This window comes from Artemia sp. Qi Xiang Cuo, chromosome 13 (assembly GCF_049724085.1).
Source record: "Artemia sp. Qi Xiang Cuo chromosome 13, ASM4972408v1, whole genome shotgun sequence".
Taxonomy (NCBI): Eukaryota; Metazoa; Arthropoda; class Branchiopoda; order Anostraca; family Artemiidae; genus Artemia; species Artemia sp. Qi Xiang Cuo.
This window is the reverse complement of record NC_142806.1, coordinates 22,710,681-22,733,942: the sequence shown is the minus strand read 5'-3', so window position 1 is coordinate 22,733,942 and position 23,262 is coordinate 22,710,681. Positions and strand designations below refer to the sequence as shown.

The window sequence follows — 23,262 nt, the reverse complement described above, 5'->3', positions numbered from 1 at the left end:
ATTGCACCATAATCAGTTTGGTTTTAGGAGAGGAATGAATAAGAATGAGGCAATATTATTTTTAACTCTATTTTTAACAATTATTTTTTAATTTTAATTAACATTTTTAATTAACAATTTCAATTTTAAATTTATTTTTAATTAACAATTATTTTTAACAATATTATTTTGAATGAGGCAATATTATTTTAAATCAAGCTCTCGATAAATGTTACCTAGTTGCGACAATATTTTAGACATCATTAAAGCTTTTGATACTGTTGATCAGTCTTTACTTGTTGAACATTTATGAAGGTATAGAGTTAATAAAAGATTTCTCAATTTGATTATTAGTTTCCTTTTTCATCGTTTATAAAGCATAGAAATATCTGGCTGAATTTCTCAACCATTGCTAATTAGATGTGGGGCCCTTTATTATTTTTGGTTTATGTGACTGATCGTTCTTCTTCTCTTCGGCCACTTGTGAATAAGGTTTCAGATTTGACCAATAAAGAGAATAATGTTTCTCTCCTGATGTTTGCTGATGACACAGCTGCATTTGTGTGTACGAAAACGACTGAATTGTTGGTTACTTCATTGTCTGTCACATAGAGGATATCTATCTGGATGAGGGGCAATAAAAAAATTTTTTTCGCATGCTGACAAATAGTTGGCGTTGCGCAGATACCGATCACCTGATTCAATGCCTTTGGCCGGGAGTGCAATGCGTGGTTGGCGGGCAAATCATCCGACACTTCCCGTGTTGTTCCCCAGATTTTACTAGGTTCCCATTTAGAGCTTAGTCGATTCTAGCTGAGCTTACAGAATCAAACCATTGATCCCTGTTCCAGACAAAATAACCAGTGACACCAGGAATCGAACCCCTGACATCAGGATTTCAAGTCCGGAGCGCTAACCACTCGGCTAGAACGTGTACTAATATTGCTGTTAACTATAATAATTCCAATTTTGTAGTTTTTGGACGGTCTGGTAATTGTTATCGATGATGTCTTCAGTTGAGGCTGGGGGCTTGCAGTAAGGATATCAAGTGTTCGATATCTTGGTATTATTGCGGATAAATCACTCTCATTTAAAGGTCATAATTGGAAAGTTTCAAATATATTAGCTAGTCCAAGACTAGCTAACCTTAGTTCTACGACTATCTACCTTAGATCTGCCCCAGGATGGATGGATGATAGACTATCTATCAACAAGTTAAAATGACATCATTTTTATGAAAAAATTATGTCAAAAAATCCTGAAAAAAGCTTATGCTAGCTTTGCCTCTCACTCAGACTCTCTGTCTTGGTTTTTTCTTCAATTAGCCATGTCTTGATGGAAACTTGATTTTAATTCAAAAATCAACGGCTGCTCTGAATGTTCCAGTGGCTGCTCTTCCGCATTTTATACTGGTATTTTATGCTAGTGCTTTCATGTATAATTTTGCCAGAGGTTGGCATGATCCTGAAACTTAAACACTGTTTCCCAAAGAAAATAAATTCGTATATTATATTTTAATTTAATCATCCCTATATTTTATATTGTAGTTCAGTATGGCTGGGGACTTTCTCCTCAATCCCTTGTCCGGTCTGAGTTTTTTAAAACATTTTTGTTGGAATATACTTGCAAATTGAAGCCCTTCTGAATCGTGTCGTGAGGAGTATGTCAGGTTGAAAATATTTCTAGTGGCTGCTCTCCCTGATTTGTGTACTAGTGTTTCCAAATATAATTGTGTCGAAGGTAGGTCTGCTTCTTTTCTAAGTGTATTCACACAAGTTAATAAGGTTCATTCCCATGGCAAAAGGTCAATGATCAAAAATATGTTAATAATTTGGTTACGTCTAAGTTGGGATTTTCTCTTGTTTTTGGAGGGGCTAAGTTAAATAAATTCGTATATTATATTTTAATTTAATCATCCCTGTATTTTATATTGTAGTTCAGTATGGCTGGGGACTTTCTCCTCAATCCCTTGTCCGGTCCGATACGAAAACTAGTGATTTAAGTGAAATTAAAAGATGGTTGGAGAATGGATTATTTTCTAAATAATATTTAAATAATTAACTTAAAAAAATAAATAATTTATAAAATAAAATGGCATTAAATCATTAAAGCTAGTATTTTATTTTGATTGTTGTGTGTTAAGGAAGGAGTTGAGTGTTAAGTTTTTACTCCATTTTCACAGTGTAGCATTTTACAGAACAGCTTAGTACAGCTTTGAACAGCTTATATACAGCTTATTTAATAATAACGCTTTTGTAATGGTTTGGTAAACTTTGAAGCAGTAAACTTACACGGGTATATCCCGTAAAATTAAGAGTCATATAGTCCTTTTTTTTGGGTATTCCGTTGAATAATTTTTAATTTCGCGCCACAATACGCAAGTAATACTACACATCTGTTGCGCGAGTCACATACTTTGCAACATACGATGAATAGTTTGTGGTAAATGGTAAATGACCCCAAAGACTACCCAAAAACAGAATTGCTATTCGTTTAAATAATGAATATTCTTCAGCTAAGTTGTCCTTTGGAGAGCTATTTGCGCAATTGACTGGTAGACTCATTTTATCTATGGTTCCCCAATTGTGTCCCCCATGTTTTATCAAAGTAAATAGTTTTTTCTATTTAAAATAAACCTCAGTTCACTTCTAACTGACCCTCTGAAATTATATCTGTCGTTTAGCCACAATCCAAGGTTGAGAAACTAAGAAGAAAAAGTGCAATTTTTTCTTAGTACTTCTTCTGGTGATAATGTAAGCTTACTGGTCTTTTTCGAATATATTATTTGATTTTTTTATATACTAATATATTATGATATATATATATATATATATATATATATATATATATATATATATATATATATATATATATATATATATATATATATATATATATATATATATATATATATATATATATATATATATATATATGTATATATATATATATATATGGATATATATGTATATTTGGATTTAGAAGAAAAGAAAGAAAAATAATCTGGGTATTTGGACAATCCCATATCTTGTTACAAATTACTCCTCAATAGGTTGTTGAAAAATTATCTGGAAGTTCAATCTATACGAGAGCAGTTCTGCTTTCTCGTTTTTTTATTTTATTTTTATTTATTATTTTCTTATAAATTTGCAGGCATTTGTATCAGCTCATAAGATAAAGAACCAATTTTTATCAAATATTAGAGGCTTTCTACTACTCGTCTTGCTTTGCTATTTAGCCTAAATAATGTTTAATGTTTGTTTTTATTTAAATTTATCCAAGGTAGTTTTTTTTTTACCAAAAAATAAACTATTTTAGCAAGCAAGGGTTTAAAAAGCGGAAATTGAGATATGGACACAATTTGAGAGTACTGTGAGGATAAATTTGCAGGTATCAGCACATAAGAAAAAACACATTTTGTCAAAGCCAAACTAGAAGTTTGGAATCTGCTTGCATTAAAAAAAGGAAAAGAGAAAAGGGTTAAAACTTAAAGTGGCCAATTTTGACGGGTAAGCCCCGTAAAATTACAAGTCATTTAGTTCTCCTTTTTTGACATTCTAATGAGTAAATTTTAATTTTTTGTTACAATACGCAAGTAATTTTACACATCTGTTATGTCTGTTACATCACATGCTTTGCAACACACAGTGATTATTTTGCGGTAAATGGTAAATGAATCCAAAGGTTATTCAGAAACAGAAATGCTATTCGTTTAGACAAGGAACTTAAAAATGTATTTTGGTTAAAACATACCTTAGTTACGTCTTTGCGCCTGAAACTTTGAAATGGGCCAAATGTTATTTTTCAGGTTTTTTTTTGTTTTTTTTACTAATTTTAAGGGCGTTTTTAGTTCGGCTACATAACGCTCCGTTAATTAAAACGGGTTTTGGGGCTTGAATTTTTTTTGTGGTTTAAGCAGTCTTAATTTATAAGCAACATCAAGACGTCAAACGAGCCTGAATCGACTACACCAATAGTTATTCAAGATGAGACGAAATCATACTATGATGTAGTTCATGCATTTTTTCGAAGTTACACTTTTATATAAGTTCCCCCCCCCCTCAGAGTTGCAAAATGTCTATAATTTTTTAATTCTTTTTCGTTTTTTTTCATAGAATTTGCTTATTTTTGGACAATTTGGTGGATGAGCACCATTTTCTTATTTGGCAACACTAGCAATTTTTTAACTGAATCCAGGCACGTACCTGACCGAATCCTAATTGCCCAGTCACGTACACGGGAATTTTTTATGGGGGGGGGGGGGCAAAGTAGCAAAAACTTTTGGCGAGGGGGCAGTAATAAAATTATTTTAGTAATGTGAACAAGAATTGTCCAAAAATTAAATATAAATAAATCAATATTTCAGAACGGGTGGGACCTTAATGCCCCCAGACATGTGTATGTCTCTGAAAACAACCTATGACTTACCGAAATTTGTTACTAGTTTACAGCGCAAAAAAAAAACTAAAAAGGGTAGGGGTGTCGGTTGGCGAGAGAGCTTACCGATTTTTTTTTTAGATATTTAAGGTAAAGTCAGCTAACTTTCATTTCTGTCTTCCTATTTTATCTCTTTATTATACTTCTTTTTTTTCTTTCATTTCTCCTTTTTTTTCTTTTTTTTGAGAGACAAAAAAGAGGGTGGCAACACAACTTGCCACACACTGTTTGGTTGGTTGACCCACACTGGTCTAAGTAGAATAGGGTCTTGCTTCAGCTTTGATTCATTTCATACAGTACATTTTCGTGAGTACACTCGATCCCGTTTCGGGACCTTTGCCATAAATAAAAAAATGGTCCGAAGGCCGTAATATGCTTTGTCATCTTGATATTTAATAGGTAAAAATAGGGTAAGTTTACAGAATGGCTCTCCAAAAGGAGACATGCTAGAAAAAAAGAGAGGCATTTTTGACTACTTATGTTTTTTTATGGTTAAAGTCGCACTCGTGACAATTTATCCCCAGCCCCCATCCTATACAGCCCTCTGTTATATACAAAACCAACATAAAATCAAAATAGTACCATTACATTTCTTATTTACCCTAACATTGCACACCCCCTACCCCACTAATGGACTTATATATAGCCCTAAATAAATATTTTTTCTGTGTATTTTTCCTATTGATTGATCCGTTGTAAAACCGCTTACGCTGTGTAGACTCGAGATATACAGTTTAGCCTAAGTGATTGGATAACAACAAAACTATCTTAAATAAGTTAAAAATGTGAATAATAGTGTAAGGAAACATGATAATCTGATTAATATAAATATCCTCCATATTATAAAACAAGAATTTAGTTTTGTTATTGTTTTGTTTTTTAGTTTGATTGCCTATATATTCTAAGGCTATATGGGACCATCATTGCGGCTTGGAAGGAATTTTCACAAACTCCATTTTAAACATTAAAAAAGAGCATAAAATTAGCAACCTAGACTCTTTTTTGTTCTATAATGTCTCCGTCTGGAGAGCCGCTATTCTGCAATTTTACCAAAAATAGAGTTTAAAACAAAACGGGGAAAAGAACAGACTTTAACCTTTGGTTCAATAGCAAACTCGAATAGACAATACCGTGCTAAAAATGGCAGCTTGAACGACTTACTCTGCTGAATGAAGCCAGGAGAAGCCACTTTTTTTAGAAAATTACTTTCAAACTCTTTCTTGGGAAAAGATACATATCTTACAACTCGTCCTTTTTTGAACAAGTGATAAATTTGACTAGATTAGAAAAGTTAATATACAGTGCATTGAGCTTAACTAAAACAGCGGAAATGATAAAATTAGAAAAAAAATTCCAACACAACGACGGGCCTTCAAATCCATTATCAGTGTTATTATTATAAAACTGGAGAACCTTTTAATTAAAATTATTCAGCTGTGACCTAAGATAGGTAGATATAATTTCAAGTACATGTTTAAGGGCTTTTTTAATAACCTTTTGAAATTTCTGCTCCATAAAACTTTAATTAATAATAAACATCCTATTCATGGAGCAAATACACCAAAGCTATAAACTATGGAACATAATTTGTAAGGAATTCTATATTAGCATTAACCTAAAATGAATTTTTAGAAGATTCCATAATTAAATTCGTTAAGAAAACGGAACACAAGGCAATGAGTCCCAATTAGATACGGATAGAAGTTAGGGCACCGTGTACTCCCATGAGATCTGCTTCAGAAATAAGGTATTTGATTTGACAAAATAATAATATAATTAATGAAAAACTCTATTAATGAAGAATGAAGAATTAATGAAAGCCCACTCCCCCTATCCTACTATGATGAGATGTACTTTTGGATTATGCAGTGACTATATGCGACATTTTTGCAGGTAAGATCCCGCCAAATAGAATGCATCCCAACTGATATCAAGTCCATTGCAAAGAACACAAAATATTGCCTAGAAACCTATTTTTAGATTGGAATATGTATTATTAACAAAATAACTTTCTATATTAGGTTTTGAAGATCCATTTCTCGTTCTACTCCCTCATTATATCCTCCCGCACCTTCCATTCCCAAAACCTCTCCTCTTCACTGTGCCAGTTGCTCCATCCTTAGAATATACACAAAACTTCTAAACATTTAGCGGTGACTACAAAGATACAGGAATTTTTCCAGTAATTCAGAACAGATAGGTCTTTCAAATTTTTTTCATAGCGTGCGTACTAGAACTATTAGCTTTTTTTCTATCCTAACCAATATTTTTCTTTTTGCTTTTTCTTTTTTTTTTGGAAACAGTAGATAAAGATTTTGTGTTTTTATGTAACGAATATTTTATCCTAGAACCAGGCATGTTAATGAAACATAAAAAAAAGTGAATTTTTTCAATTCAATTTTCCAGGTATATTTGAACCAATCTAAGGGGTGACAACCCTTCTAGAGAAGAGGAGACAGTCTTTCCCTCTCTAGGCGTCGTTATTTCTAGAATTTTTTCTAAAATTATCACCAAACATTAAAGCAACATTGAGTGTGTGCTCCTGTTATTTCTATTCCTTCCTCACCCCCTCTGTTTTTTGGTAAATAAATTATTTCATTCGACCGGAATGAACAGGACAAAGAAATAAGACACCATGGATAAGCGACCCCGGGTTGTCTTGGTTGAGCGACACGAGGGGCAAAATCCCTCCCCTTCCAATTAACACCATTGTACAGAAGATGATTTAAATGAACTAAATTACTATAGTGAAAACACAATTGAATAGGAACCGGCTTATCTAATATCATTATTGGATACTTTAGGGGCGTTTTTACACCCATCAATTTACTAAGATAGTACATTTTTTGTCAGAAAACGCTTAAAAGTGAAATATTTGAACAAAGATCTTCCATCTTTCGTCATTTTTGTTTAAAAATCTTGCCTCATTCTGTTATAATCAATAGTCTTAGAAGATTGATGAGCAGATAATCAAAATTCTCTTATCTTTCTTTTGCATGGCAAAACAGTGGCGTTCTCTACACTTTTTGCTGACATCAGTGAGCTGTAAGATCTTAGAACAAATATGAGTTAACAAACGATAATCTTTACAGAAATATGTAAGATCTTAGATGTAAGATCTTAGTGCTAAAAAACGGGCCTTTTGTTTTATATTCCCCTACGCAAAACCTTGGGGTAGCATCGACTGACGAAAGACCTTAAAAATATTTTTCTGCGTATTATCCTTTTTATCTCTATCAAGAATTTGAAAAAAAAAATAATAATTTGAAACTAGATTTTTGGTTATTACCATAAAGTCATCCAAGTCGGTTATGTGCTCGCCGACAACTGCTTGATATTACGAGGATGTAGCTCTCCAAATTATCTGTATCTTCAAATTAATGCTTTTTTTCTTACTTTGCAGCTTTAAGGTCGCTCTTATAATGTCTGCGTCTAAATGACTAAGCAAAGTAAAGGTTGACCTTAATTTCATGGTCCAAATTTTCTCTAACAAGTATCTTTATTGCAGAACAGTTTTTATTTTATATCCTAACATTAAAACACTAAATAAAAAAAAATAACCTTTTGAGATTTATTTCTGTTTCCCGTAAAGAGACAGTTACCTTCGCATCGATGATAAACTAGATTTCGATGTCATTGATGATCAATGACAGTTATCAGCCCTCATGAACGAGGGTAGTCCTCTTCATTTATTGGAAGAACAAAACCTAACTATATTTATGTGAGCAATTTCAATCCAACCGAATCAGATTTGAAAAAATATAGTTTCTGAATACAACTAAAGAACGTTATAAACAATTGAAGCGGTCAAAATTCAGTTTTACTGCGCGTTGAATTGCCAACTAAAAAATATTGACTTGTCAATTAAAAAAGAAAAAAAAACTTCAATTCAGCACGAGTTTTACCCAGACCGATCAAACTTAGTTCCTGAGTGCGCATTTTATTTTAATGCAGTTTCACAGTTGCAAGAATAGCTGCAACCTTGAAAAGAACGAAATATGAGCAAAATACGACCCATAGTACCCAAAAGTTACTATGGGTCGAAGCTGATTCATAAATGATGATTATTGTTTTGATTAGCCTTGATAGTAAGAGTTTATTACAGAAAAAAGTAAAGGGAATTTTGAAAAAGAACCTAAAACACCTCAAAAATAGTGACAAATTGGAATGAAATGTGCACCGTTGGAATCATCATAGTCAAGAACCTTCTCAGGCGAAATTTAGTCTTCTAAAAAGAACAAGAACGAAAATAATTTTTAACATGAGAAGCACTGACGTGTCTCTTTTATTCTTCTACTTTTTCCCTAGGGGTGATTTTACCAAACCAGTAACCATAAAATTATTAGGAGAAGGCTCATTTGAAAGGAAATCTTCGTAGCCTGAATCTGTTTTTAAATAACAAACAAATTGTGCCACAGTAAAGTTGTGTTTCTTGACATTTTTTGCCACAAAGCATAAATTTGGGCCAAAGAAGGTCAAAATGGCCAGAGTATGGAAATTCTAAGACCGCCAATCAGTTTGCCATGGTCTAAAATTCTAAACAGGATATCTTCAGTTCCCCCTCTGGCAGTGGCAGATCCAAGGGGACGAGGGGAGCCCGCGCCCCCTAACGTAGTCTAAAGTAGTGTAAATTACTTAATTAACACAAGTTTATGTTAATTTAACTTGCTCCTAACGCAAGTTTATTGGATCAACCGATTTTGCCCCCCCCCTAAAAAAGTCCCGGATCCGCCCTTGCCCTCTGGACAAAACAAAGCAAAGTGAAAGCTTAAGGAAGTAGGAAGTAAAACCTATATCTAATGTGTTATTTTAACAAGAACATATTCACTGTTTCCCCTAATTTAAACAAGGATTAGTTCATGTGGTTTATTGTGGATAGTTAAAAAAAAATGGTCAAAAATTACGTTTAAAAACCATGTTCTTCTTATGAAAGTAAAAAAGCGAAGTTGAAGCTTAAAACGAACAAAAAATATTTCTTTGCAGATTACGAAAGATACATCTACAAAACCAGCTCAAATAAACTAACTAGAGATACTTTCCAGTATTTACAGAATTCAAAAACTAGCAGTTTATTGAAAACTGAACTTGCTCCTTTATTTTAGAAGTTTCAAATTGTCAGCTAAAAGTTATCAATAACCTGGTGGCTGAATGACAAATAAGAGACTCATAAATTAATATTTTTTCTGGAGGTTATTCATGGAATTTTCTGCTCTAAAAAGAGTATCCGTGTTTTTTTTAGTGTTCTGTTCTGCGTTTTTAGTAAAGCACTACTTTTTAGAATTCTGAAAATATTGTTAGATATCACGAGTCAGTTTTATTATGGACCTCTACGTCAATTTATTCAAGATATGTGCCTCCACAAATGAAACCAGTAATGCGGCAACGAAGGAAGGGGCCCAAAAGTAAGGCAATTGACAATTTAAAACAGAGGCGTCACAGATACATTTAAATATAAAACTGTACAGGTTGCATATTGTTAAAATTAGAAGCACATAAGGATTTTCAATCTGTATGTCGGAGCAAATTTGATTTCCCCCATATTTCACGGATATCGCCAAATTGGGGTCCTAGTATCAGAAAAGGGAAGTCGAGGCAAAATGATCCGTGCAGCCCAGAGGACAAAGACCCCAAATTATAAAAAAAAACGCTTTAAAACAGAGGCTTCGTAGATAAATCTAAGTAGAAAGGAGAATAAATTACGGTACTGTGCTAAAATCCAGGACACACGAAATAAAGACCGAATCGAAATATCAAAGCCGCTATTGATAAACAAGTTTCCACTGCATAGTGAGATATTGCTCACTCCGTGACAAAGATTTAAACTTTAGTTTTTTGGGGTTTAGGGGACTAAAAGGTAGCTAGGTTAGATTACGTATTAAATATACGCTATACTTTACCCCCCCCCTAATATGCAAATGCATAGCCCTAATATGCAAACATATAGCCCACATTTGTTCATAAACTTATATTTTCATCCCATTTTGTTTTATTTCATTTGCATTAATATAACTTCTCTTCTTGCATGTGTCCTGGATTTTAACAAAGTACCTAAATTACTATTAGAGGCTGAATTGGGCCCTTTGGCCTGTGACAACAGGCTACATTAAGAATGTGCTAAATCCACCCTCACTAAGCAATTATTTTCCACAAGGTTTTTGACTCCCACCAAAATTAGTATTTAAGCTTCTATCTAAGTAGCCAAAAATTTTCACGAATGATGTTTAACTCCCACCATAGTTGGTATTTATGGACTTTCAAGGTTATGATTGTAAATTTGATACTAATATTACAGTAAAAAAGCACAAAATTAAACTTCCGTTACTCTAAAACTCCAAATGGGGGGATTGTCATTTGTGCTTCACTGAAAACTCAGATTGCTTAGAACAGTGGTTTCAACCGGTTTAGGGCCATGCCCCACCAAGGCATTTATGAAATACTGGTGTCCCCTTCGTGATACTCAGATTTTGTTATTCAAAATATTACGGGTATTAACCTGAACAAAGTTTAAAAGGCCATTAACTTGGTATTTTTTGGGGTCGGTATTTTTTGGGGTCATATTTTATATTAATGAAAATACTGTCTTAATACACCACCTTTTATGCAATACATAGCAATACTGCAAATATATAACATCACTGCAATTCTATCATGTTTCTTTTTTGCTCTTTAAGATCATTTGAATGTGGCATTATTCACAGAAACAAAATTTCTTTTAGATTCAGGTTGTTTGATACCTTAAAGAATCACCCTATCTCGTCCATTATTAGCTTTTTTAGTTTGTGTGGCAAAACCAGGGGTGGATCCCGGACTTTTTTTAGGGAGGGGGGCGGGGGTGCAAAATATGTTGATCCGATAAACTTGAGTTAGGAGCAAGTTAGGGGGACGTTAAGACGACGTTGGGGGGGGGGCACCCCCCTCGCCCTCCTGGATCTGCCACTGGGCCAAACTATTCAGAATTAGTTGGGCGGTCTTACCATTGCTTGTATAGCTAAGATGAGAGATCCGAATAAACGACAAAAAACTAAAAGCTGACATCTACTTTCCCAGAAATCTTATAAATACCATTTAAATTCTCCAGTTTCTTGCCAGAAATAGAGATACTCAGATTTAATGAAACTTACATCATTAAAAAGTAAAAATTTTGTTTTTTGATTGAACAGAGCAGAATTTTCTTTTTAAGTTCCGGAAAGGGCAGTCCCTAAAAATTTTCTATTAACCTACCTGGAAAACATTAAGAATCAGCTCAAAAGAAGTCTCATTGAATAATTTGACAGCTTTTTAAGTTTCCCGTTTGGCTAACTGGCTTGATTGAAATCTTTGCGGACACAGGATGTACATTATATATGCTGTATGTACATTGATTAGACAGCGTTAAGCTTAACATTTGATAAGAGGTTATATGTTTCCTTTTTTTTAAACTAGCCTCTCGTTACCTTTTCGAACTGTTGACACATATAAGATTCCTTATCAATGTATACCAAAATTGCTTCGGAAGCATCTTGTGGTGCTGAGAAATATAGTTATAGGACTTTGTCCTTGAGTCTGTCAGCCGACGCTGAGACTCGTAAAATGAAATTTTTGGTATCGGACGTCCTTAAGGCTCTAAAGTATAGTAAGCCAAAGGGTGCACGTCCTGCCCATGACCCACCAAAATATTTTCATGCCCCATTGGTGGGGCCTGTGCCCCACGTTGGGATCACGAGCTTAGAGTGAAAGTTTAGCCTAACAAATTGACTGTTTTGAACACTTGAAAGGAACCAATTTAAAAGGGAGAGAACACTGACGAAAATAAAGATCATTTTAAATAATAAAAGTAAATCATTCCACACTCATTTGTTATCAAGTTTAGACTGTTAAATTTAAATCCCATCTGATTAAATTCGTGATCTGCTCGCTTAGAATTTTTTCATTTTCATTAGAATTTCTGTTTGTTTTATGCTTCATTTTTCCAATAGAATTAATTTCCTTTATTTTAAAGGTTTAAATTTTGTTAAAGCTAATTCAATTTCATTTTAATTTTTTAATTTTTCTTTGCTTTTTTCCAAAACATGGGCTTTTTTAATTACATTTATACATAAGAAATTGGAGGGTTTGCTATCATTAATCGGAAAAAGATCTATTTTAACCATAAACGAGTAAATATGTCATTTTATAAAGTTGACATGTTCCCCATGGCGAATTAAAGTTTTTGCGAATTCAATAAATAAGGAACATGATACTACTATCATTTGAAGGAATTTTAATAGAAAAGTGTGGTTTGTTCGCCGTTGTGGAACTGTCTAAGTAACCGTAAAAGGATAAAGAAAATTAGATTTATGACAAACTGCAATCTACACACTATGAAACGTAGTAACAAGCTGTCGTGGTTATAAAGTCTAAAACAACCTAAATACCTTATTTTCTCTCTTGTAGAGTTAGGAAAACATCAGTTATGACCTGGCTATGCATCTTTCAAACAGCGAAGAATATGTAATTTTTTGATCCTCTTGGCCTATCGTATAAATTCTACACTCCATACATCAGCAACTTCATTCAGGGAAGTGGAAAAACCATTATTTAAAATTAACAGAGATTACCGGATTTAACGACTAAAACATGTGGCTTTCATTCACTACTCCTTTTCATGCTCAGATGTCGTGGCAATACTTAGAAGTAATGTCTCGATGTTTACTTTGGTTTTCCTTGATTGAACGACTTTCTAGTGGAAAATGTACTTACAAGCGCTTTTAGTATTGATTTTAGTGCCCTACTAATAAAATGTTCTAAAAATGTATGTGAAATTGTTTATTAATAAAAATAATGTATATACATGATAAAAACGACTTTTTCTACTCTTTAGATTTCATCTTCTTCTAGGTATAGGTATTTTTAAAGAACAACTAATGTAGGTATATTTTCCAAGTTTAGGGCATGTTGATCTGACTTAATGCGATGTTGGGGTCACATTTTCGACGGTAGTTTGACATCACTTTTATAGAATCTCTGAACATTCACTGATAATACCCGCATTCATGTTATCAAGTTTACATGTTTTAATTTGGGTATTTGATGCAATGTCACAGTGTCCTCAAGTGGCGAATCACATTCCGTCACAGCCAAATAAAAATCAGTGGGCTTATAATCATAGTAGCCATTGTCTTCACAACGATGACGTAGAAACCAAATTCTTTTGTTGTTCCAGCAGTTGAATCGCTGACCCGGCTCCTCCTCCCAGAACAATCTAAAACCACGACGATACCAATCTCTTAGCAATAAACTAAAATCATGCTTAGGATTCTTTCCAATCATACCAGGATATGCATTCTCCCACTGATCGCATTTATCACAGTGTTAATTTGAGCATATGTGCCCACTGGGATGAGAGTTACAAACCCCTTCAAAACAGGAATGGCAACCTTTCAATTGTGAAGCATATACTCTATGTAATTTACACGGTTGCATAATCTGCACTTTTCATTATACTCATCAATCATTTTACAATTCTCACATGATGACCAGCTGCCCAGTGTGTACATGCATAGCGGACATATATGGAACATTTTTTCATGTGTTGACACTCTCACTGCCACAATGAAACTGAGCTACCAACAACAACAAATTGAGTGGGATAGAGAGAGAGGAGTAAATCATGGGGAGGAACATAAGCCAAGCAAATAGCATGGGAAGGAACATAAACTCCTAGAATAGCATAGGAAGGAGCATAAACTCCTAGAATAACATAGGAAGGAAGATAAACTCCTAGAATAGCATAGGAAGGAACATAAACTCCTAGAATTCAATAGATGCATTCTACTAATATCGACAGTTTGAACTTGGTTATCAAACACCAGAATATTTAATGCCTTTAGACTCAGTGTTTATTAAAAGTAAGGCATTTTAAAAGTAGTTTGTTCAAAGTAAAACATTAAAACTAAGATTAAGAAAATCAGATAAATTTTTTTTAAGTCATTGTTTCTAGTTTAATTTTGAATACCAAAAACCAAAATATTTGACACCTTTATACTTCATAACTGTAAAAAATAAGTCTTTTTCAAAGTGACCACTAGATAAATACAATCACTCATGGAAAAAAAATAATAATAATGAAACACAAAAAATGTGTCCGTTCAGGGGGAGAATACAGAAATTCCCAGTATTCCGTTCAGGGGAAACATTTCTGATTATAGGCTAGGGGCTTCATATATCAGCTCATGGGTACTCTTGCAATGCAAGCAAAATTTGACGGCATATTTTTACCGAAATTGTCCCTTATTAAGTTGTTTTCAATATATTTTCTATAATTATACGAACTTTCTTGTGCACTAATAACTGCACTAACTACTAATAAACAAATACATATTTAAGATCACCATAAAACGCTGATTCTTTGATTTAATAGTATCAACAGTTAGGCTCTTATACTTTAGTTATTGACAAGGATAGTTATTTACTTACCATTCATTACTATAAAGAATTTGAAAATTTTGGTTGCTCCAACCAAATCATGTAGACAAAAATTTGTGCAAAACTTGAAAGGGGTCACTCAGTCACAAATTAGAACTTTTATTTTCGTTATTAATGGCAGGCAGCCAATAATGGAAAAACACACATTTTTTCCATGATTTTTCCATATTCTGCTCTCTTTCCTTTCCTTTCCTTATGATTACTTTATAGTCCCAAATTTCCAGGGGGGCATGGCCCCCTGTCCCCTTGCTGGTGCTCATGGTTGCCACCTCAGTACCTTACTCTTTACACTAAAGTTTGACTGTTTGTCCCATTTTTTTAAGAACGACTCTTGAAACACAAGGGCAGTTTAATTGGAATAGAAAGCTTTATTAAAAGTGCTAAAAACTTCAGCGTGAAGAGCAAGGTATTGAGGAGGGGGCAATGCTATGAATTATATATTTATATAGAAATTAAAATTTTTCACAAGTTCAATTTTTAATCCACTGTGGGTGAAATGTTTCGTATAGACAATCTTTCCTGTTCTCGTAAAACATTGGAACTTAACATTTCCATTGAAAGGGGCAGAAATAAATGACCTCCAGATTAAAAGAGATCATGAAAATCGAATAATTGGTGCTGGAACAAAAGGCTTCATGGGGGAGAGGTTAAAATTGACCCCAAGAGACATAACAATGAGCTATAATCTTGTCCAGAAACAAATGGCGCATCTCAAGTCTAAGAAAAAAAGCGGTACTTGTGCATTATACGGGCCCACAAAAGAAGTCAAGTTTGGTTAATGCTAATGAAATGTAATAAAATAGGATGAATATACAATAGTTTAGAAACAAATTTGGGCTATATATTTGCTTATTAGGGGGGGGGGCTAAAGAATAACACATATTAAATACGTAACCTAATCTAACCAATTTAAATATCGTAAACGCAATGAACACCACGCTTTACATTCCATTTCTCTATTGAAATACCCGTTTGGGGGGGGGGCGTCGTCTCTCGTTTCCTTGATACAGTATATAGGGGTGGGCCCGTATTATGCACAAGTACCAAAAAAGCTCAGAGATAACGCACAGAAGAAACTAAAGTCTACAAAATTCGGGAAATCGCACCTATGGGTACAAACCTCCGATAGTGAAATTGCTTGTTGGTGCGGTCTTCTGAGGTTTAATTTATATGGGCGTATCTTGTATGTTTATCTTTTTCTGTCATCGAAAAGGCTCATTTTTCCTTTCCCTCTGAAAAAGGTGTCATGGTTTTCCTCTGTCATACTTCTCATATTGTTAAATCATGTACCATTTTATGATCTCTTGAGGCAATATCTTGCCCACTGTCTACAGGCCTGTCTCATTTTCGTCACAAATTATCTTTAGGAATGGTGAAATTCACATACACAGGAATTAAAACCAGATAACACCTTACAGCTGTAGGAGAATGAAAAACAGAGAAGACTAAGGTTTACAAAAATCGGGAAATCACCTATGGGTACAAACCTCCGGTGATGAAATTGCTCGTTGGTGCGGTTTGCACCAACAGCAAAGCGATGGAAGATTGTACAATAGTATAGGGAAAACATATAAAAAAACCATTACGTTTTGCCCAATGACAGAGAAAGCAATATCTTTTTTGTAATGGTAGCAAAGGCGATGAAACAGATATAATTTGCAATGCCACCTTTGGTGTTAACAGAGCAGTTAAAATGGGGGAGGGGCACGGATGGGAGTTACCCACTTTGATTAAATCTTTTATTATGATTTGGCTTTTTTTGCTTATATTTGAGTCGGGAGGGGGTGCTGTAATTTATTTTTCCCCGGGCGCCATCCTAATAATAACTCTTAATGACAGATATAAAATAACTCTTTCAGCAAACTGTATGGGCACTTTTGGCTCTTTAAATCATAAGTAGAATTTGTCATGTATTTCCCTTATCCAAAATTTCAGGAACACATGACAGCAACAGGCTCAATATCCAAGTGTGATCTGCTTCGAATGAATTTGGAGCAAGCATCAAATCAATTCGTTTGAAACAATTCAGTAAGTTTTATGATTAGACACATAAGACGTTCTGATCTATGCCCAAAAAACTAAAAAAAAATCACCCCCTCATAACAAATAAGTACTATCTAATACGTAAATTAAGTTTGAGGGGGAAAACAAAAGAATTAAGATGCAAGACTGACCTCAACTGATAAAGGTTCTATGAGGACTTGTTTAGTCTTTTCTGATCCTAAAGGGTTTTTGCGATCAGCACTTATTTAATTCCATAAAAGCTAGTTTTAGTGACAAGTAGAAATCCATTGGGAACATATTGGGAACACCCCCGCCCCAAAATTATTCAATGTTTTCATGTGGCCTTTTCTGTGTTTTGTACCGTCTAAAATTATATTCCTATGTGGCGGATACAGTGGGGGGGGGCGAGGGTGGCACCCCCTAACGCAGTCTAAAGTAGTGTAGTTTACTTAATTAACGCAAGTTTGCGTTAATTAAACTTGCTCCAAACGCAAGTTTATTGGATCGACCTATTTTGCCCCCCCCTAAAACAAATCCTGGATCCGCTTCAGGATCTTAATGTCTTAAATGTGGGAAGAGTCTAGTTTATGGCCTCTTCTCGAATAAGCCTATAATAACAAGATTCTTACTTCATTAAATTCAGAAGATTCCCATTTAAATTATATTTAGGCCTGTTTCCCGTATAACTATAACCCTACCCCCAGCTACTTCCTTAATGCCGGGATGTTGTCTTATGCTGATCCCATAATTTGCTGAGTTTTATTATATTTTTTTCAAATTAGTATCAACTGACATTATGAACCATTTGTTCATGAGAAATAAGTAAAAAAAAAAAAAAAAAAGAAAAAAAAGAAATCATTAAAATGAGTAAACTTTTGAACGTAGCCTAAAGCAATATCAGCCGTTAAGGGGGAGGAAGAAGTTAAAATGGAAACTCTTAAAATATAACAGAGATAATTTTTCTTAATACAGGAATTTCACAATTTGCAGCTAGGGGCATACACTGGGGAAGGGCCTCGGGCCCCAACCTAAATGTCCGAATTTCTGGGCACTTCCTACTCAAATTTTAAAGCAAGTTCATCCATCCATTATACCAATACCACTATTTAAAATGCATTTTTAGTCATGTATGGGTATTTAGTTGAAACAAAAGAGTAAAGTATAGTAAAATACATGGGGAATATGTAATCTGGGCTATATTTTTGCACATTAGAAGGGGCTGTGGTGGAGTAAAGTGAAGCGCTTTTAGGAATATTATAAGTAAGTATTTTTGGATTCCTTAGTTATTCCTAAAAGTGCTTCACTTTACTTTACCCCCAACCCCCCTCTTATTATGCAAATGTATATTTTCCATGCATTTTGCCATACGTCATTCTTTTGTTTGAACTTAATAACCGCAAATTGAAGCAATTTAATCAACGAGTAAAAAAATGGTAGAGGTATAACGGAATAGGTCCGAACAATTTTAACATTCCTTGTATCCCTTCCCCCCACAAAAACATGAACACGTGCCTAATTGTAGCGGTATACAATAGAGTATCACCGACAAAAAAAAAGTTTAAAGTGGGACTTGAAAACTACCTTAAACTCGGATTGTCTCGTTAACTCGTTTTTTTTTCTTTTTATATCCAAAGACCGCTGGCAACTTGCATTAAATATCCTAAAAAGATATTCACAACAGACTTAGTTCTTATACCGGGTACCGTATTATTACTGTTTCATCTTCAGTAATTCCTCCTGCTTTTTCAGGACACTGACTTAACGCAAACGCGCGGCGATCCTTTAGGCTTATACTTAAAATTACCTTTTAACTAATTATCAGAAAAAGTCTATCACGGCCGTAAAAGGTAACTAAATCAAAGCAAAAAACAAGTAAAACCAATAGTATCCGTGTTATGGCAAGGGTTCTTCAAGCTTCAAGCCATCAAAAAAGTGGAAGACCGTACATAGTTGCCACGAACTTATTATGGAATATTGGATATGCCGAAATTTAGAAGAGGAAAAGAGGCAGAGTTAAAACAAGAACAGAGGCCGGTTTCTGAATAATTTTGCTGTCATATTTCGCTGTTAACCCAGAGTCACGCTTTATTGTTGATTGGGTTATTTACCATGGAAACAACACAACAAATAGGCGAAAAACGAACAAAACGGTAGAAATTGGCGTTTTAGGGAGATTTTTTTTTGTTTCATCTTAATATAGAAGGCCCTATAACAGTTTTCACGTGTGCTGGAAATAATATTGGGCTACCCTATGCATAAAAAAGAAGGAAAAACATAGAGATAGAAAAAAAATGGTGGCCAGATTCTGCGAAATTTCGCGGTCAAATTCGGCCACTAGCCCAGAGTCATGTTATGTTGTTTAATGGTATATTTAGAAATGAAGGAGGGAGAAAATGGTAAATTTAGTGAAAACTTGCCCTCTGTTCTATCTCTGTGGGATGAAATAACAAAAAAACGACAAATAGGCGATTAATGAACAAAAACGAAAAGTCAAATTAATCAGAATTTCTCGGTCAAATTTTACTGATATCCCATAGCTACTATTATAATTTAATTATTTGAATGGAAAAATAGAAAAAAAAATCTAGACTAGTGGGAATCCGTCTTGCAACCCGTTTTCCATCTCTATGGGACGAAAAAAAAACAACAGAAAAACTGTGATATTAATGTATATGATACGAGGAACAGTGAAAATTTGGTGGTGGAGCTTAGAAGTAGCGCGAGATCAGGATTCCGATTGCAGTTTCTTGGAATTGTCCTCTAGAATTACTTACCAGTTTAGGGCGGCTGAATATCTTTTGAATTTTAAGAGAAAGGTAAAAGAATATTTATTAGAAAATGGTTAATAAATATGTGAATTTAATTTAATTTATTATTAATATTATTTATTTATATTTTAATGAGGAAGGGGTGGTTAGAAGGTTTAGGTGGTTTGGATGGCAGGAAGTAACGGGTGAATGAGGATGGTACGAAGGAATGGGTGAATGGGGTGGTAGGGTGAATGGAGATGGTAGGGAGGAACGGGTGGATGGGAGGTCCTGGGGTAGGGAGGTCAGGAGGTAGAAGTTAATTTGGATTTTTTAATGTGAAGGAGTTTGGTTTGCTTTTCCCCCCATTTTTTAGTTTATTTAGTTGTTGTTTGTTCGTGTGTTTTGTAAATGGCTGGCCGTCTTACTGCGCGTCAGCAAAAACTTAGGTTTTTTCATTAGCGCAGTAGTTGTAAATTGTGAAGTGTTATAATCAAGTTTATTAATAAAGTAAAAAAAAAATTCCACATAGCCTCTAGAAATGGGAAACTCGAAAACACTCACTCGAATTCACAAACTCGAAAACACTCACTCAAAACCTTATAATTCATAATTCAGAGCCAACTTTCGTTTAAGCATTTTCTTGACACGCTAATTTTCTATACCTTTAAAAAAAGAAAATCGAAAGAAATAATTTTAACTAAAAAACCTTTCCTTTCAAAATAGCAAAAACTAAACTGATATTAAATGACCCTTTCCTGTAACATGGATTACCAGTTTAATTTTCACCTTTTTGCTGTTTTTATTAGTGCAAGTATAAAAGACGCTGTTATTTTTGCAATTACCAGTTTTTTCTCTTTCCGCAATTTAATGTCTTTTCATATGCGATCTCTTCGAAGATATTTGATTATATGAGCTAGTCTGATTTCTTACAACGATATGCAATAAGCTTCAAAATTTTGGTTTTCTTTTTTAAGGATTTTGAATTGTCGTAATCCCTTGTCAAAATAGAGGATCGTCATTTGTAATAATTGCAAGTTTTTGTTTTTTGGGCCTTCCTCCTGACATTATGTAACTGGTTGTGTTCAAAAGGGTGTTCTCTTTTAAGGTTTTTGAATTGTTACAATCCCTTGTTGAAATATATATAATTATTTTTGCAATTACTAATTTTTGCTCTTTCCAAAATTTAATGTGTTTTCATATTACAGTCTTTTTTGATTAAAAAAGCTAGTCCGAGATCTAAGAACGATATGTACTAAGCTTGAAACATTTAGTTTTCATTATTAAGGTTTTTGAATTGTTGTAATTCCTTGTCCGGGTTGCAGCGGTAGTCCGGGTTGTAGCGGTAACTAGCAACCTAGTAAGAGACGATCACGTCCAATGATAAGAAATATAAAAACCCATAGCTCCTAAGAAAAGAGTCAGATCAAAACAAAAAGTACACCAGTAGAACTGCCATGTCCGAAACCCCTATATAGGAAACTTTCTGTCCCCTGGCTTGAACAGCAAGGGAGATATATTGACTTGAAAATCTAGAAAAGTGGTAGCTACTACAACATTCTGCCTAAACGGGATATTTTTTTTCTTTCTTCTTCTTTTCCACGGAAAGCATGGCACTGGAACATTGTAGAGAGTTGTTCAATGGCTCATTTTAAAGGAAATTAATTGGGTTAAAAATCTTTTGTAACTAAAATAAATTATTTCTAAAAGAGAATGAATTTCTCTACTAAAAACTGCATTTTTAATGTCTTTTCATACTGCAGTCTTTTCAAAAATATTTGATTTTTGTACATAAAACATAATCATATACCAGCGGTAAGATTTGAACCCACGCCTCCGAAGATACTGGTGGCTAACACCAGCGCCTTGGACCACGCGGCCACCCTGCCTCTCATAACTATATATGTGAATCCGGGTTGCAGCAGTAGCTAGCAACCTAGTAAGAGACGATCAGTCCAATGCTAAGAAATATACAAACCCATAGCTCCTGAAAAAAGAGTCAGATCAAAACAAAAAGTACACCATTAGAACCGCCTTGTCCGAAACCCCTATATAGGAAACTTTCTGTCCCTTGGCTTGAACTGCAAGGGAAATATATTGGCTTGAAAATCTAGAAAAGTGGCAGCTACTACAACATTCTGCCTAAACGGGATATTTTGCTTTCTTTCTTTTTGTTTTCCACAGATAGCTTGGCACTGGAACATCGTAGAGAGCTGTTCAATGACTCATTTCAAGGGAAATTAATTGGGTTAAAAATCTTTGGTAACTAAAATAAAGTATTTCTAAGAGAGAATAAATTTTTCCACGAAAAACTGCATTTTTGATGTGTTTTCATACTGCAGTCTTTACAAAAATATTTGATTTTTGTACATAAATAATAATTGTATACCAGCGGTAAGATTTGAACCCACGCCTCCGAAGAGACGGGTGGCTAACACGAGCGCCTTGGACCGCTCGGCCACGCTGCCTATCATAACGGTATATGTGAATCCGGGTTGCAAGCAGTAGCTAGCAACCTAGTAAGAGACGATCAGTCCAATGCTAAGAAATATAAAAACCCATCTGGTTTGCAGTGGTAGCTAGCAACCTAGTAAGAGACGATCAAGTCCAATGTTAAGAAATATAAAAACCCATAGTTCCTAAAAAAAGGAGTCAGATCAAAACAAAAAGTACACCATTAGAACCACCTTTTCTGAAACCCTTATACAGGAAAATTTCTATCCCTTGTATTGAACAGCAAGGGAAATATATTGGCTTGAAAATCAAGAAAAGTGGCAGCTACTACAAAATTCTGCCTAAACGGCATAATTTTTCTATTTTCTTTATTTTTTCTTGTTTTCCACAGATAGCTTGGCACTGGAATATCATAGAGAGTTGTTCAATGGCTCATTTTAAAGGAAATTAATTGGGTTAAAAATCTTTTGTAACTAAAATAAATTATTTCTAAGAGAGAATAAATTTTTCAATTAAAAACTGCGTTTTTGATGTCTTCCGGACATCAAAACGGACATGCGTTTTTGAAATCCGGGTTGCAGCAGTAGCTAGCAACCTAGTTAGAGACGATCAGTCCATTGCTAAGAAATATAAAAACCCAGAACTCCTAAAAATAGAGTCAGATCAAAACAAAAGTACATCATTAGAACCACCTTGTCTGAAACCCTACTAGATAAATAATGAATGTCGTCATAGTTTTATTAGAGCTATGACCTGAATAGAAAATTATAATAAAGAGCGACCTCTTGCCAATACTAAATTTTATACGTCACTTAATTACTTTAAAATCCGGGTTGCAGCGGTAGCTAGCAACCTAGTAAGAGACGATCACGTCCAATGTTAAGAAATATAAAAACCCATAGTTCTTAAAAAAAGAGTCAGATCAAAACAAAAAGTACACCATTAGAACCGCCTTGTCCGAAACCCCTGCATAGTAAAATTTCTGTCCCTTGGCTTGAACAGCAAGGGAAATATATTGGCTTTAAAATCAAGAAAAGTGGCAGCTACTACAACATTCTGCCTAAACGGGATATTTTTTTCTTTTTTTCTTTTTTTTTCTTTTTTTGTATCCAGAGATAGCTTGGCACTGGATAACATCTAAGAGCATAATGATGATTGTACTTAATAATATGGTCTACCATGTTTCAGCTATGATACG

At 34.2% G+C, this 23,262-nt stretch overlaps 1 long non-coding RNA gene across 1 annotated transcript in view; it reads right to left on the bottom strand.

Annotated features, from left to right (window-relative positions):
- LOC148945084 (uncharacterized) overlaps nucleotides 1-18,556 on the bottom strand; it is a 120,708-nt gene extending 102,152 nt beyond the window's left edge. Inside the window, exon 1 of the long non-coding RNA XR_016142777.1 lies at nucleotides 18,445-18,556. This is a non-coding gene — a long non-coding RNA (uncharacterized LOC148945084). The remainder of the gene's footprint in view (nucleotides 1-18,444) is intronic.
- Between the last annotated feature and the right edge of the window lie 4,706 nt (nucleotides 18,557-23,262).